The 13567-nt window shown below is 42.2% G+C and overlaps 1 long non-coding RNA gene across 2 annotated transcripts; it reads right to left on the minus strand.

The window, feature by feature from the left end:
- Positions 1 to 4547: 4547 nt before the first annotated feature.
- Positions 4548 to 7215, minus strand: LOC111963033 (uncharacterized). 2 transcript variants are annotated; one of them, XR_002877201.2, is made up of 4 exons: positions 6966 to 7215; positions 6063 to 6279; positions 5748 to 5855; positions 4548 to 5583 (listed from the first exon to the last, which is right to left on the minus strand). It is a non-coding gene; the product is annotated as an uncharacterized lncRNA (long non-coding RNA). The 2 variants fall into 2 exon arrangements; XR_002877202.2 differs by having other exon boundaries at positions 6095 to 6279; positions 6966 to 7212.
- Positions 7216 to 13567: the final 6352 nt, after the last annotated feature.

Raw genomic sequence — 13567 nt, forward strand, 5'->3', positions numbered from 1 at the left:
TTTTCTACCCTTTTTCAGGGGTGTAACAGGTACACAAAGTGTAACAGTATAACTTTATGGCGTCCCCTCGCCCTGACCCGGGAACAACCAGGGACCCTCTGCACACATCAACAAAACAGTCACCCACGAAGCGTCGTTACCCATCGCTCCACAAAGGCCGCGGCCCTTGCAGAGCAAGGGGAAACCACTACTTCAGGGTCTCAAAGCGAGTGACGTCACCGATTGAAAAATGCTATTAAGCGCGCAGCACCGCTAAACTAACTAGCCATTTCACATCCGTTATACTCACCCCCCTTTTGACCTCTTCCTTTTCCACAGCAACCAGTGATCCGGGTCAACAGCATCAATGTAACAGTATAACTTTTATGGCGTCCCCTCGCCCGACTGGGTGCGAACCAGGGACCCTCTGCACACATCAACAACGGTCGCCCACGAAGCATCGTTACCCATCGCTCCACAAAGGTCGCGGGCCTTGCAGAGCAAGGGAACCACTACTTCAGGGTCTCAAAAGCAAGTCACCGATTGAAAATGCTTAATAGCGCGCAGCACCACTAACTAACTAGCCATTTCACATCCGTTACACAAGCATAAACCACAAATGGGACAACGCAGCTGTCATACCGCTCAGGAAGGAGACGCATTCTGTCTCCTAGAGATGAACGTACTTTGTCACTGGCTTACTGGTGCTCTTTCATGCCGTCCCTAGGAGGGGTGCGTCACTTGAGTGGGGTTGAGTCACTGACGTGATCTTCCTGTCTGGGTTGGCGCCCCCCCTTGGGTTGTGCCGTGGCGGAGATCTTTGTGGGCTTACACTCGGGCCTTGTCTCAGGATGGTAAGTTTGGTGGTTGAAGATACCCTCTAGTGGTGTGGGGGCTGTGCTTTGGCAAAAGTGGGTGGGGTTATATCCTTCCTGTTTGCCCTGTCCGGGGGTATCATCGGAGGGGCCACAGTGTCTCCTGACCCCTCCTGTCTCAGCCTCCAGTATTTATGCTGCAGTAGTTTATGTGTCGGGGAGCTAGGGTCAGTTTGTTATATCTGGAGTACTTCTCCTGTCTTATCCGGTGTCCTGTGTGGAATTTATGTATGCTCTCTTCTAATTTCTCTCTTTCTCTCTCTCGGAGGACCTGAGCCTAGGACCATGCCTCAGGACTACCTGGCATGATGAACTCCTTGCTGTCCCCAGTCCACCTGGGCCAGCTGCTTGCTCCAGTTTTCAACTGTTCTGCCTGCGGCTATGGAACCCTGACCTGTTCACCGGATGTGCTACCTGTCCCAGACCTGCTGTTTTCAACTCTCTAGAGACAGCAGGAGCGGTAGAGATACTCTTAATGATCGGCTATGAAAAGCAAAACTGAACTTTTACTCCTGAGTGCTTGACTGCTGCACCCTCGACAACTACTGTGATTATTATTATTTGACCATGCTGGTCATTTATGAAAATTTTAACATCTTGGCCATGTTCGGTTATAATCTCCACCCGGCACAGCCAGAAGAGGACTGGCCACCCCTCATAGCCTGGTTCCTCTCTAGGTTTCTTCCTAGGTTTTGGCCTTTCTAGGGAGTTTTTCCTAGCCACCGTGCTTCTACACCTGCATTGCTTGCTGTTTGGGGTTTTATGCTGGATTTCTGTACAGCACTTTGAGATATCAGCTGATGTAAGAAGGGCTATATAAATACATTTGATTATTGAATTTGATTATTTCTTTTGATTTCCCCATGATGTCAAGCAAAGAGGCACTGAGTTTGAAGGTAGGCCTTGAAATACATCCACAGGTACACCTCCTATTGACTCAAATGATGTCAATTAGCCTATCAGAAGCTTCTAAAGCCATGACATCCTTTTCTGGAATTTTCCAAGCTGTTTAAAGGCAAAGTCAACTTAGTGTATGTAAACTTCTGACCCACTGGAATTGTGATACAGTGAATTATAAGTGAAATAATCTGTCTGTCAACAATTGTTGGAAAAATGTATTGTGTCATGCACAAAGTAGATGTCCTAACCGACTTGCCAAAACTATAGTTTGTTAACAAAAAATTTGTGGAGTGGTTGAAAAACAAGTATTAATGACTCCAACCTAAGTGTATGAAAATCTGTATATATTCAGATTGAATTACTTTGGTGTCTGTTATCACAGTCGTGAAATAAACCCTTCCACGTATATAGGACAGAAGCTGTGAGTGCATATGGAATCAAAAGCAAAATCCCTCCTCTCTCACTCTCAGAACTCCAGTCTCATGCTAGCCTTGTGACCCAGTTCCATATTCAGTACAGCCCCTGCACAGGCACTCACACATCATGACAACCTKTTCATTTCATTTCATTCCAACCACACAATATGAAATGGATCCTCATAAAAAGCCACAGGCCTTATACTCACATGCAGCCAGAGCAGAGCCTGCTCCTGCACAGAGGCTGGGTAGCCTGAGAACCTGCAGCTAATGAACCCAAACATCTCCTCCATGGAGAAGGGCAGAGGGCACAAACTATAGTTTGTTAACAAGACATTTGTGGAGTGGTTCAAAAACAAGTTTTAATGACTCCAACCTAAGTGTATGTAAACTTCCGACTTCAACTATAGCCTAGTTACTGTTATTTTATTGTTACTCTTTAATTATTTCTTATTTAAATTGTTTCTTATTTTTATTTTTTTACTTCAGTTTATTTTAGTAAATCTTTTCCTAACACTTATTTTTCTTAAAACTGCCTTGTTGGTTAAGGGCTTGTAAGTAAGCATTTCACTGTAAGGTGAAATGCAGTTGTATTTGGCGCATGTGACAAATACAATTTGATTTGATAAGTATTTATATAGTCCTGCTACCAGTCACTTTCCAGTCCTGTTTACATGTATGTATCTCCGCCTACACTGTCACTCTTGCAAACACACTGACCCACTTACATACACACATACTGTATGTACATACAGTGCCTTCTGAAAATATTCAGACCCCTTGACTTTTTCCACATTTTGTTACAGCCTTATTCTAAAATGGAATAAATACTTTCCCCCCCTACTTAATCTACACACAATACCCCATAATGACAAAGCGAAAACAGGTTTTTAGAAATGTTTGCAAATGTATTAAACAGAAATCCTTATTTACATAATTATTCAGACCCTTTGCTATGAGACTCGAAATTGAGCTCCATTGATCATCCTTGAGATGTTTCTACAACTTGATTGGAGTCCACCTGTAGTAAATTAAATTGATTAAACATGATTTGGAAAGGCAAACACCTGTCTATATAAGGTCCCACAGTTGACAGTGCATGTCAGAGAAAAAACCAAGCTATGAGGTCGAAGGAATTGTCTGTAGAGCGCTGAGACATGATTGTGTCGAGGCACAGATCTGGGGAAGGGTACCAAAACATTTCTGCAGCATTGAAGGTCCCCAAGAACACAGTGGCCTCCATCATTCTTAAATGGAAGAAGTTTGGAACCACCAAGACTCTTCCTAGAGCTGGCCGCCTGGCCAAACTGAGCAATCCGGAGAGAATGGCCTTGGTCAGGGAGGTGACCGAGAACCTGATGGTCACTCTGACAGAGCTCTAGAGTTCCTCTGTGGAGATGGTTGTTCTTCTGGAATGCTCTACCATCTCTGCAGCACTCCACTAATCAGGCCTTTGTGGTAAAGCGGCCAGGCAGAAGCCACTCCTCAGTAAAAGGCACATCACAGCCCGCTTGGAGTTTGCAAAAAGGCACCTAAAGACCTTCAGAACATGTGAAACAAGATTCTCTGGTATGATGAAACCAAGATTAAACTCTTTGGCCTGAATGCCAAGCGTCACATCTGGAGGAAACCTGGCACCATCCCTACAGTGAAGCATGGTGGTATCAGCATCATGCTGTGGGGTGGTTTTTCAGCGGCAGGGACTGGGAGACTAGTCAGGATCAAGGCAAAGATGATCGGAGCAAAGAGATCCTTGATGAAAACCTGCTTGTGAGCGCTCAGGACTGGGGCTTAGGTTCACCTTCCAACAGGACAACAACCCTAAGCACACAGCCAAGACAACACAGCAGTGGCTTCGGTACAAGTCTCTGAATGTCCTTAAGTGACCTAGTCAGAGCCCAGACTTGAACCCGATTGAACTTGAACATCTCTGGAGAGACCTGAAAATAGCTGTGCAGCAACGCTCCCCATCCAACATGACAGAGCTTGAGAGGATCTGCAGAGAGGAATGGGAGAAACTCCACAAATACAGGCTTGTGCTAAGCTTGTAGCGTCATACCCGAGAAGACTCGAGGCTGAAATCGCTGCCAAAGGTGCTTCAACAAGGTGCTTCAGTTTTTTTTTAATTCTACGTTTACAAACATTTCTAAAAACCTGTTTTTGCTTTGTCATTATGGGGTATTGTGTGTAGATTGATGAGGAAAAAGTCAAGGGGTCTGAATACTTTCCGAATGCACTGTATCTACCTCAAATACTCCAACATCCCTGCACATTGTAAGATTGGTATTGGCACTGACCATGTATATAGCTTCCTCTCATTTCTTATTTATATATGTACAGTATAAGTCAAACGTTTGGACACACCTACTCATTCAAGGGTTTTTCTTTATTTGTACTATTTTCTACATTGTAGAGTAATAGTGAAGACATCAAAACTATGAAATAACAAATATGTAATCATGTAGCAACCAAAAAAGTGTTAAACAAAGTAGCCACCCTTTCCCTTGATGATAGCTTTGCACACTTTTGTCATTATCTCAACTGAATGAATGAATGAACAGTACCGTTATCTCCAATCTTTAGTTAGCTAGGGGCAAGAGATTTAAAAAGCAGTACTCATTTATGGTTGGTGTTTTTTGTAACCCAATCCCAGAGCTCTGGATCCCTAGCACTCTCTGTCAGTGGAAGGAATAATAACACACCTGCTAAGTGGGCGAAGTAGGTCCAAAGGAAGGGGGCTTTGCTCATACAGGTCTCACTCTCCATCTCCTCAGTCTTTTCCACCATACAACCCAAGTGCTGTCACAGAGAGGCCCACATGGTCAAGGAGGAGTAATCATTCCTGTCTTTGTACCAAAACCATTATCCCGGCTAACATAGTTTAGATCTCGAAAGAGAACTGACAACAATCATGATGTTAGCCCGATACATACCCTAGGATGATACCAGTCCTCAGAGATGATACACTGAATCATATCCTCATTAACCTCATGGGAAATATAAAGACCATGACACAGTGTTTTGTGATTTAGAATGACATAGCCATCCTTCTTTCAACAACACACTAACTGAATCCTAGAGATCTAGCATATCAACATAGCGTATGATTCCGACAGAAATAAAACATTCATTCATCAATAGTGATGGAGAAAGTGAATGGGTGCGTAACGCTGGAATGAAACCCACACCTGATCATCAGTGTCTGGGTAAGGTCTGTCACAGGTACAGTAACAGCCATGGAAGTTGTGATTGTATTGGTTTTTAATGTTTTGTCAGTCTTTGCCCTGCAAAAGGAAAAGGACAGAGGAAATCAGCCATCAATGTTCAGCTGTCAGGAAGACTTGACTGAGGGGTAGATTGGAAAATAGGAGACTTCAGCTGGCACTTAAACTTGCCAGTCACAGTGGAAATTCCTACATGACAAACAAAAAATGCAAATAAGCAATATGCCCCGCACAAAAAAATACCTTGTCCTACAATGAGTATGGAATTGTAAATTACAGCTAGCTACAAGACCGCTATTATTGTTTGCATAACTGGCATTTTTGAATAATGTCCCTTTGCATCAGGTTCATACCTTTTTGTGTAGAGCTCAAAGACGCCCGTCATGGCAATGGTTGGTGCAGGCAAGGCAGAGCCCAGCAGGTGTGTTGCAGGCAAAAATAGCCTGTCTCTTCACAAATCCCTGTAACACAATATGATATATATAAGGACACACAAAAGGCCACACTGTATCTGGAGTTAGTGGCAGGTAATTATATGGTTGTGGATTACTCTTTGTAAGAACTATTGGTCCCTAAATCCGGAGAAATGATGGACCATGTAAAAAACTTTTGGTCACTAAATCCGACTAGAAGGACCACATAAAAACGGTTGGCTGGTATGCCCTCACCCGTCTGAGCGGTCGGCTGTGAATACCCTCACCCGCTATAGACTTGCAACTGATTGGTTTGGTTCTGTCCTCTATAGTGCTGTCGGTTGGAACATGTTGTTGAGGCCCATCACTGCACTCTTGATAGTCACCACCACACACAGACACAGCTGTTTCCTTTGAAGATGTTTATATGACTGTGGTAATCCGAATGATTTGGAAACTTATTGTTGTGGTTCTATAAGACAAAGATATGCACACATGTAAACAGCATTAGTTAAGGGTTATAGCTATGCAATATACATATATGTAAATTAATAAATGTCTAATGGCATTACACTTATGGCATGTCTATAAAGGGATATAAACACAGCATCATAAACTTAAACATTCACCATTTGGAGAGAGAGAGAAACGAATTACTTGGATTGACAAAGGGTCAAGATTTATGGCACCCTCTCTCTCCAGCCTTGGGTGAGAATCTGCCATGCTAAGACCTCAGATCTTCCCTGGCGCCACAAGGTCGTAAATTACTCTGTGCATGAGCAAGCTCCAAAATGTGTCTGTGATGACTCTAAGCTCGCCCACAGCAGCTTAATAAAACACCTTAATAAAGGTCACTATGGAAAACGCTGTGGTAGCGTGTGCATGCAAAAGACTGCTTACCAATACAACAATTAAACCACTTCTGCAAAAGTACTTCTGCAAAAGCGACTAATGCAATAACACTTTTGGCAGTACGGAATAATACTACATACGATAAACAATAGGCAAAGCAGTATTGGCAACTCTAACATTAAAGAATAGTAACAGCCATACAGTATAACATATGTCTGAAAGCTATCAAAGTACAGTAAGTAATTAGTGGTAATTACCTATTATTACACAGCATGTAAAAAACCCAATAAACCCCCTGCAACTTACATTTCTATGCACGCACAACATTCAGACATTCGTGTTACTGCCAACAATAAAAAGTCCTCAGGAAGATGCGTCTTCTCCCTTCGACGACAATAACACTCTGACCTGAGTGGGAGGGTGCAGAGTCCAGATGCGCATTTCCAAGCGCCCTGATTGGTTGGGAATTGCAGGACTTTGATGAGTGAGGGATAACTAAGGTAGGCTGAGCAGCCAAACTAACGGGACTTAAAGGAAACTGAAGGGACTGTGATGGGAAGTTAGGTAGAGAGGAGAGGAGTAGGACGGCCTTTTTTACACTCTTTATTGCATTAGTCGATTCTCACACTGCTCTCAGGGCAGGTCAACCGGGTTTGACTAGCGGGAGTGGCTTTTCAAAACAGGGAGATCTTACATAGCAGGTTAGGAGAATTAGGTTTTAAGGTTATGAAAGGGGTATGGTTAGCTAAAATTGTCCCGATGCGACTCGAAAATATCTAGCTACAACCAGGCCTGCCCTGAGAACAGTCTTGGTTTCTACTAAAGCGACTCTGCGTGGAATACACTACACTGTAGTAACTACAGGCAGCATCTTCACCTGAGGATAGGAACAATTATCTGGATCACTTCCAGCCAACACTGCATACGCCTCTTGTCTTCCAGTAATAAAGTATTTCATGGTAACAGTGTGCTCCTCATCCACGGACATGCTTGGAACAAAATAAAAATCTACTCAAATACCTAATACACAAAAATATCAATTCTTCTGGCAGGGACCATGTGGTGGAAGTAAGGAAATCAACACTAGAAGAGTGATGAGCAGCTTCACGAGCCATAGTCACAATTACTTATGCAGGAAATAAAAGACATGTGGTATCAGAACAAATGGAATTATAGTCAACCTAAAATAATGTAATAATTAAAAATACAGTTTATACGGGTTCTGTATAAATAGCCTCTAAAATATATGTAAACAGACCATAAATGTCTAAGATTTTGTTTTCTTGGTAGGCTGTGAGTGCTATTATATGATACAATATCAGTACTTGTTGAATTTACAACTTGTCTAAGTCCTATCATCAACTGATTTGAGCCAGTGTACAGCTGCTGTGGATTGACAGTCCCGCTCCCCCTCTCCGGCGCTAGTCGCCAGTTTACTCATTATTACGCGCACCTGCGCCTTATGAGACTCACCTGGACTCCATCACCTACCTGATTACCTCCTATTTATGTCACTCCCTTTGGTTTTTTCCCTGGGCGTTATTGTTTCTGTTCCTGTGTTTTATGTCTGTACGCTACTCTTGTTTTGTTTGATGTTCCGGTATTTATTAAATTCACTCCCTGTACTTGCTTCTGAATTCTTAGCGTACACGTTACAGCCACTGTGCACAACTGAATAATTTGTGTACAAACTGTCAGAAACCGTCTCAGGGAAGCTCATCTGCGTGCTCATCATCCTCATCAGGACTTTGACCTGACTGCACTTCAGTGGGCAAATGCTCGCCTTCAATGGCACGCTGGAGAAGTGTGCTCTTCACGGATGAATCCCAGTTTCAACTGTACCGGGGAGATGGCAGACAGTGTGTATGGCATCGTATGGGCGAGGGGTTTGCTAATGTGAACAGTGTCCCATGATCAAATCAAATAACATTTTATTTGTTACATGCTCTGAATTCAACAGGTGCCAGTGGGGTTATGGTATTTGCAGGCATAAACTACGGACAATGAACACAATGGCATTTTAGCGATGGAAAGTTGAATGCACAGAGATGGCAAGTCAAATTCAAGGACTTTCTCAAACACTTAAATTGACATTTTAAGGACCTGTTATACAGTTGTATAAATTACATAACTAAGCAATAAGGCCTGCGGAGGTGTGGTATATGGCCAATATACCACTGCTAAGGGCTGTTCTTAGGTGCAACGCGGAGTGCCTGGATACAGCCCTTTATTGTGATATAATGGCCATATATCACAAATCCCAGAGGAGCCTTATTGCTATTATAAACTGGTTACCAATGTAATTAGAGCAGTAAAACTACATGTTTTGTCATCAGGATTCAGGATATGACCTAGATGCAGCCACAGGAGGCGGATAGTACAGTTATCAATAATTTGTTATAACACGGGGAAAGGGCAGGTCGAGGACAGGCAAAGGTTTGTAATCAGGTCAGAGTCAGGCAGGTACAGGATGGCAGACAGGCTCGCGGGCAGGGCAGGCAGAATGGTCAGAACCAGGAAAACTAGGAAACAAACACTTGAGAAATGGGAAAGTACGCTGGTAAGACCAGACAAACAGAGAACACAGGTATAAATGCTCAGGGGATAATTGGGAAGATGGATGACAGTGGTGTACGGTCTGATATACCACGGCTGTCATCCAATCAGCATTCAGGGCTCGAACCACCCAGTTTATAATTGTACATATAGGGCCTAGTGTAGAACTCCACCCTCCCGCCCAAAAGTAGGCCATTATCATTAAGAATAATGCAATCTTTTAGGCCTTGCCAATGCATTGATATTCAAACTATTATATTCTAAAATATGTGAGAATAATGTGGACATTGCCTGACTAAATAGATTGGATGCATGCATGGCGATTTTTCTGTAGCCTAAGTGGCCAACGCAGGCATACGTACTGTAATAAAGCCATGAATAGCAGTAATAGCATTATTCTCACCATCGCTGTTTTTATAATGAGAAAGTGACCAAAAACCAGGTTCCTTTTTTGATGGAAGGATTTGTGTGGAAAGCCAAACTGAATCCAACATTAGATGTCGTCCTCAAAATAACCGCACATTGTTTTACGGCAACAGCCTTCAATTGAAGGGACATAAAACAAACGAGTGGCAACATCAACTTACAAAAACGGATTAAAAAAATTAAATCACGGATATAAGGGAGCATGAGAACTTCTAAATTGTCAACAATAATTATTAGGACTTTTCAAACACCAAATTGAGGAAATGTCTTATTTTCAAGGTAGGCCTATACCAATACTTTAATTTCTGAGCTCCAAATAGGCTGCTTCAAGCCCCCTGTATTGTTTAATTTGCAAGTGTAACATGGAAAACAAAATGTTATTTCATTACCAGATCATATTGTGAATAAGCCAAATAGGCTATAGAATGTGTCATTATATACAGAATAATTAATAGGAATAGAGTTGGGTATTGAACAATAGTCTATCCCAGTCGAGTTACACACTTGAGCACAGACTCCGTGTCCAATCCGAACACATTACCTTGATGCTTTCTTTGTTAAATCTAAGTACTGTAAATCAAGCAGACAACAAATAATCAACCTCAATTCGCTAGGGATATGGTTATAAGTATCAAGGTAAGGTGACTCTTGGTTAGAGGCATTTGATTTTGCAATCGCATATATTATTTTGGATTTGTGTGTCCATGAAAACTCACCCAGCATAACATAAGGAGACACGAAATGTCCAACAGCTAGATCCAGGATTCTTATAAGGTTCAATGTCAAGTTTAACTGATTAATGCTTAATATATGATAATGTACACTGCCATAAATGCAAGTACAAAAAAGTAATGTTTTATGTCACATGATTTTGGACAAACTCGTGAATTTTATTGAATATACAGTAGCTATATGAGCCTCCTTAATGTAATGACATGTGGGAAAAATGCTGATTATTGTCAATGACTTAACAGCTGTAACAAATTGTCCAGTGTAGGAAATCCTCACTGGTTGGCCTACCCTAGTTTATAGAAAGACCTAATTGCAACCCTTCTCGATTTGCTAGCTAGCCATCCACCTTGAGTGATTGAAACAAAATAGCCGTCAACTATGCTGGGATTATTCAAAACATTCCACCAGACAAATTAAAACTAATGATGCTAGTGTTAGGATTTATGTTTATGCACTATAGCCTGTTAGCATATTGTTTGAAGATGAATATTGTTTTGTTACACACACACACAAACAATACAGATGGGTGTGTGTGTAGGTGTGTAAGGACTGACCAACACAGGCCATAAAAGCTGTGGTCAGTCTGGAGAGGGGAGGGGTGCATCACTCTAGGCCAACCAGGGAGGTTAGGAGACTGATCAGTACCATATTAGGAATTGTTTGAGTGAAGAATCAAGGGGGAGACACAAGACGGAGCTAATCTACCCAGCAACCAGATGTGGACAAAGGAAAGCGCCAAGGGGCTTGGACAAGTCCGCGTGCCCCCAAAGGCGGAGCAAGAGTTTAAACCGTGCTCAGCCTCTACTATGATAGGCCAACTGGACGAGTTGGAACTAAAACTGTCATAGTATAAGAACTGCTATTTGAGTACATTCCACAGTTCCCTGCTTTACCCTGCGTGGTGATACAGTGAACCCGTATATACGAAAATTGCATTTGCCATTCATTGCTTGCGGTAATTAAACATAATTAAAGAAAGTTAGCAGACCTTGCTTTTTATTTATCCTGATACCGGATGTGTTACACGCAGCGTTCACACTAGTTAGCTAGCTATCATTCAAGGTTTAGCCTGGAAGCAGGCTTCGCTGTCATCTTTAGTAGTATTTGGAGATAACTAGCTATTTGAAACGACATCTACTTACTTGCTAGTAGTAGTAGCTACTTACCTGGCGAGAGAAATGGTTTGCAAGACACTGTGAGTCTGCAACAGCCGATAGCACAAAGATTTTGCAGGCTATTTGCACTGCAGCCAACTTGTGACTGCAATGTTGGCCATGTGAAGTCATACAATTGTAACGTCTAGTAACTTAATTCCTTTGTACTGCACTTAATTACAATGATACTCCCCTGTGTTTGTTTCATGATTATATACAAGCGGCTTCATTATTATTTTAAACAGGACAGTACCTAACCCAGATTCTTGTTGCATGTCTGGTTGACTTCATAGAAGTGGTCAAATAGTAATAAAAAAAAATGCTGCCCAGCAAGTACAGTAGGCCTATGATGCTAATCCATCCATGACAGTGGGAGATTCTCAATTGGAAAATGTCTGTCCTCTGCTCGACTCTTTTGTCCTCCTCTACTCCGTCCGTGACCCGGAAACCGATAAGTGTTCTTCATACAGTATGTAGGAGTGTAAATTCGTTAAAAGGAGAACTTTCTGCTCTCCTCGATTGCCTTCTTCAGCCGAGGATACACGGGTGCTCTCACAGTGTTTTAAAATCTGGCACACTCCCTTTGAATCAGATGTTTTGTCAACAACAACAAAAACATGCACACATTTAAGATTCTTGTATCTAGAAAATATCTTGCACAACTAGCTAAATTAATGTTTAGCACTTTACACATGTATTTTGGGATTCCTCTGTAAACGTAATTTGCCTGATGATGTGCTAGTGGATAAGGAGAATCTTCTAACTTACCTTTGACCTTTTTCAAAAGGAGGAAAGGAGAGTACGAAGGAGAGTCCAGCAAAACCAACTGAGAATCTTCCAGCGTTAATTCAGGAGGTAGATCTGCCTAATAAATCAGACTCCTAGAGGTAAAGGTGGATCCAGGAGCATGGATTTTGTGGGGACGGTCAAGTGGAAAAAAGGTACAGAGACAAGTGGGAACCACAGGAACTTCTGTTATGAGTGTGGGGACTTACTGCCTCTACCTAAGCTGCAGGAGATTCAGCTGTGAGGAAGAAGGCTTCGAAGAGAATGAGGAAAACAGAGGTTGAATTTGATGAAGATGGCGATAGAAAGGGAGATGGGGGGTGTGAAGAAGACTGGTGGCAAGTACAAACAGAGTGAGCAGTATGCCAGGTTGAGAGCTGGAGGTGAAATGTGAGTGAGGGAGAGTTATGTGAAGTGGAAGGTGTGCCATCGGCCTAGGGTAGGGACCGATAGGGTTAAATAATGGAATAGGGTGGTGGGTTTTAATGAGTGCAATTTTTTTATTTTGTTGTTTACACTATAATGGATTTATAGCCCAGTCTAGTTGATGGCGGTAATGCAACATAAATTGGATGATTATTGCCGTTAACCCTCGCCGAATAAGAAGTCTAGAGGTGGGTAAGGTAATTAATGTTCACATGCTCACCTGAGATGTCTGTTGACAAAAGGAGGGCTCTGAAAAGCATGAACCATGTTATGAGTGGTCAGACTTAGAAATACTTGAATCACAGGTTTAATATGCATATTCCTCATATACAGACTTTGCAACACAGTCTGAATCTCTTGAATGTTGTGAATTAAATTAATTCTTACATTTGTAAACACTCAAACCTATTGCTGACAACTTTGACTATACTTTATGCACCCACTGATCACAAATTAACTTGGGCCAACAATTGATAATGCCAAAGTCTGTGATCATGATTTCTTTATTTGCATACAATGTACACTTTCTTGAGTTGAAAGCCATATCCAGGAACATTTTTAATCCTTTGGACAAAGGAAATTGTATCTAACCTGACCTGTAGATGCACTGCCCTCTAGTGCTTGACAGACAATCAGCTTCACCTTTGAAAAATGTTTTACCAGCAGATGGCGCAATGGTAGTGCCAGAATCCTAGGCTACGGTTCAAACTCACAAAAGACACACACTCGTCAATTTACCCTCGCCTTATATCATTGGGGAATCCCTGTCGCCATCTTGGAGGGCGGTCCAAATAATTAGCCAAGCAAGGGAAGTTAGCAACGTAAGGC

The sequence above is a fragment of the Salvelinus sp. IW2-2015 genome, linkage group LG4q.2 (genome assembly GCF_002910315.2).
Source record: "Salvelinus sp. IW2-2015 linkage group LG4q.2, ASM291031v2, whole genome shotgun sequence".
NCBI lineage: Eukaryota > Metazoa > Chordata > Actinopteri > Salmoniformes > Salmonidae > Salvelinus > Salvelinus sp. IW2-2015.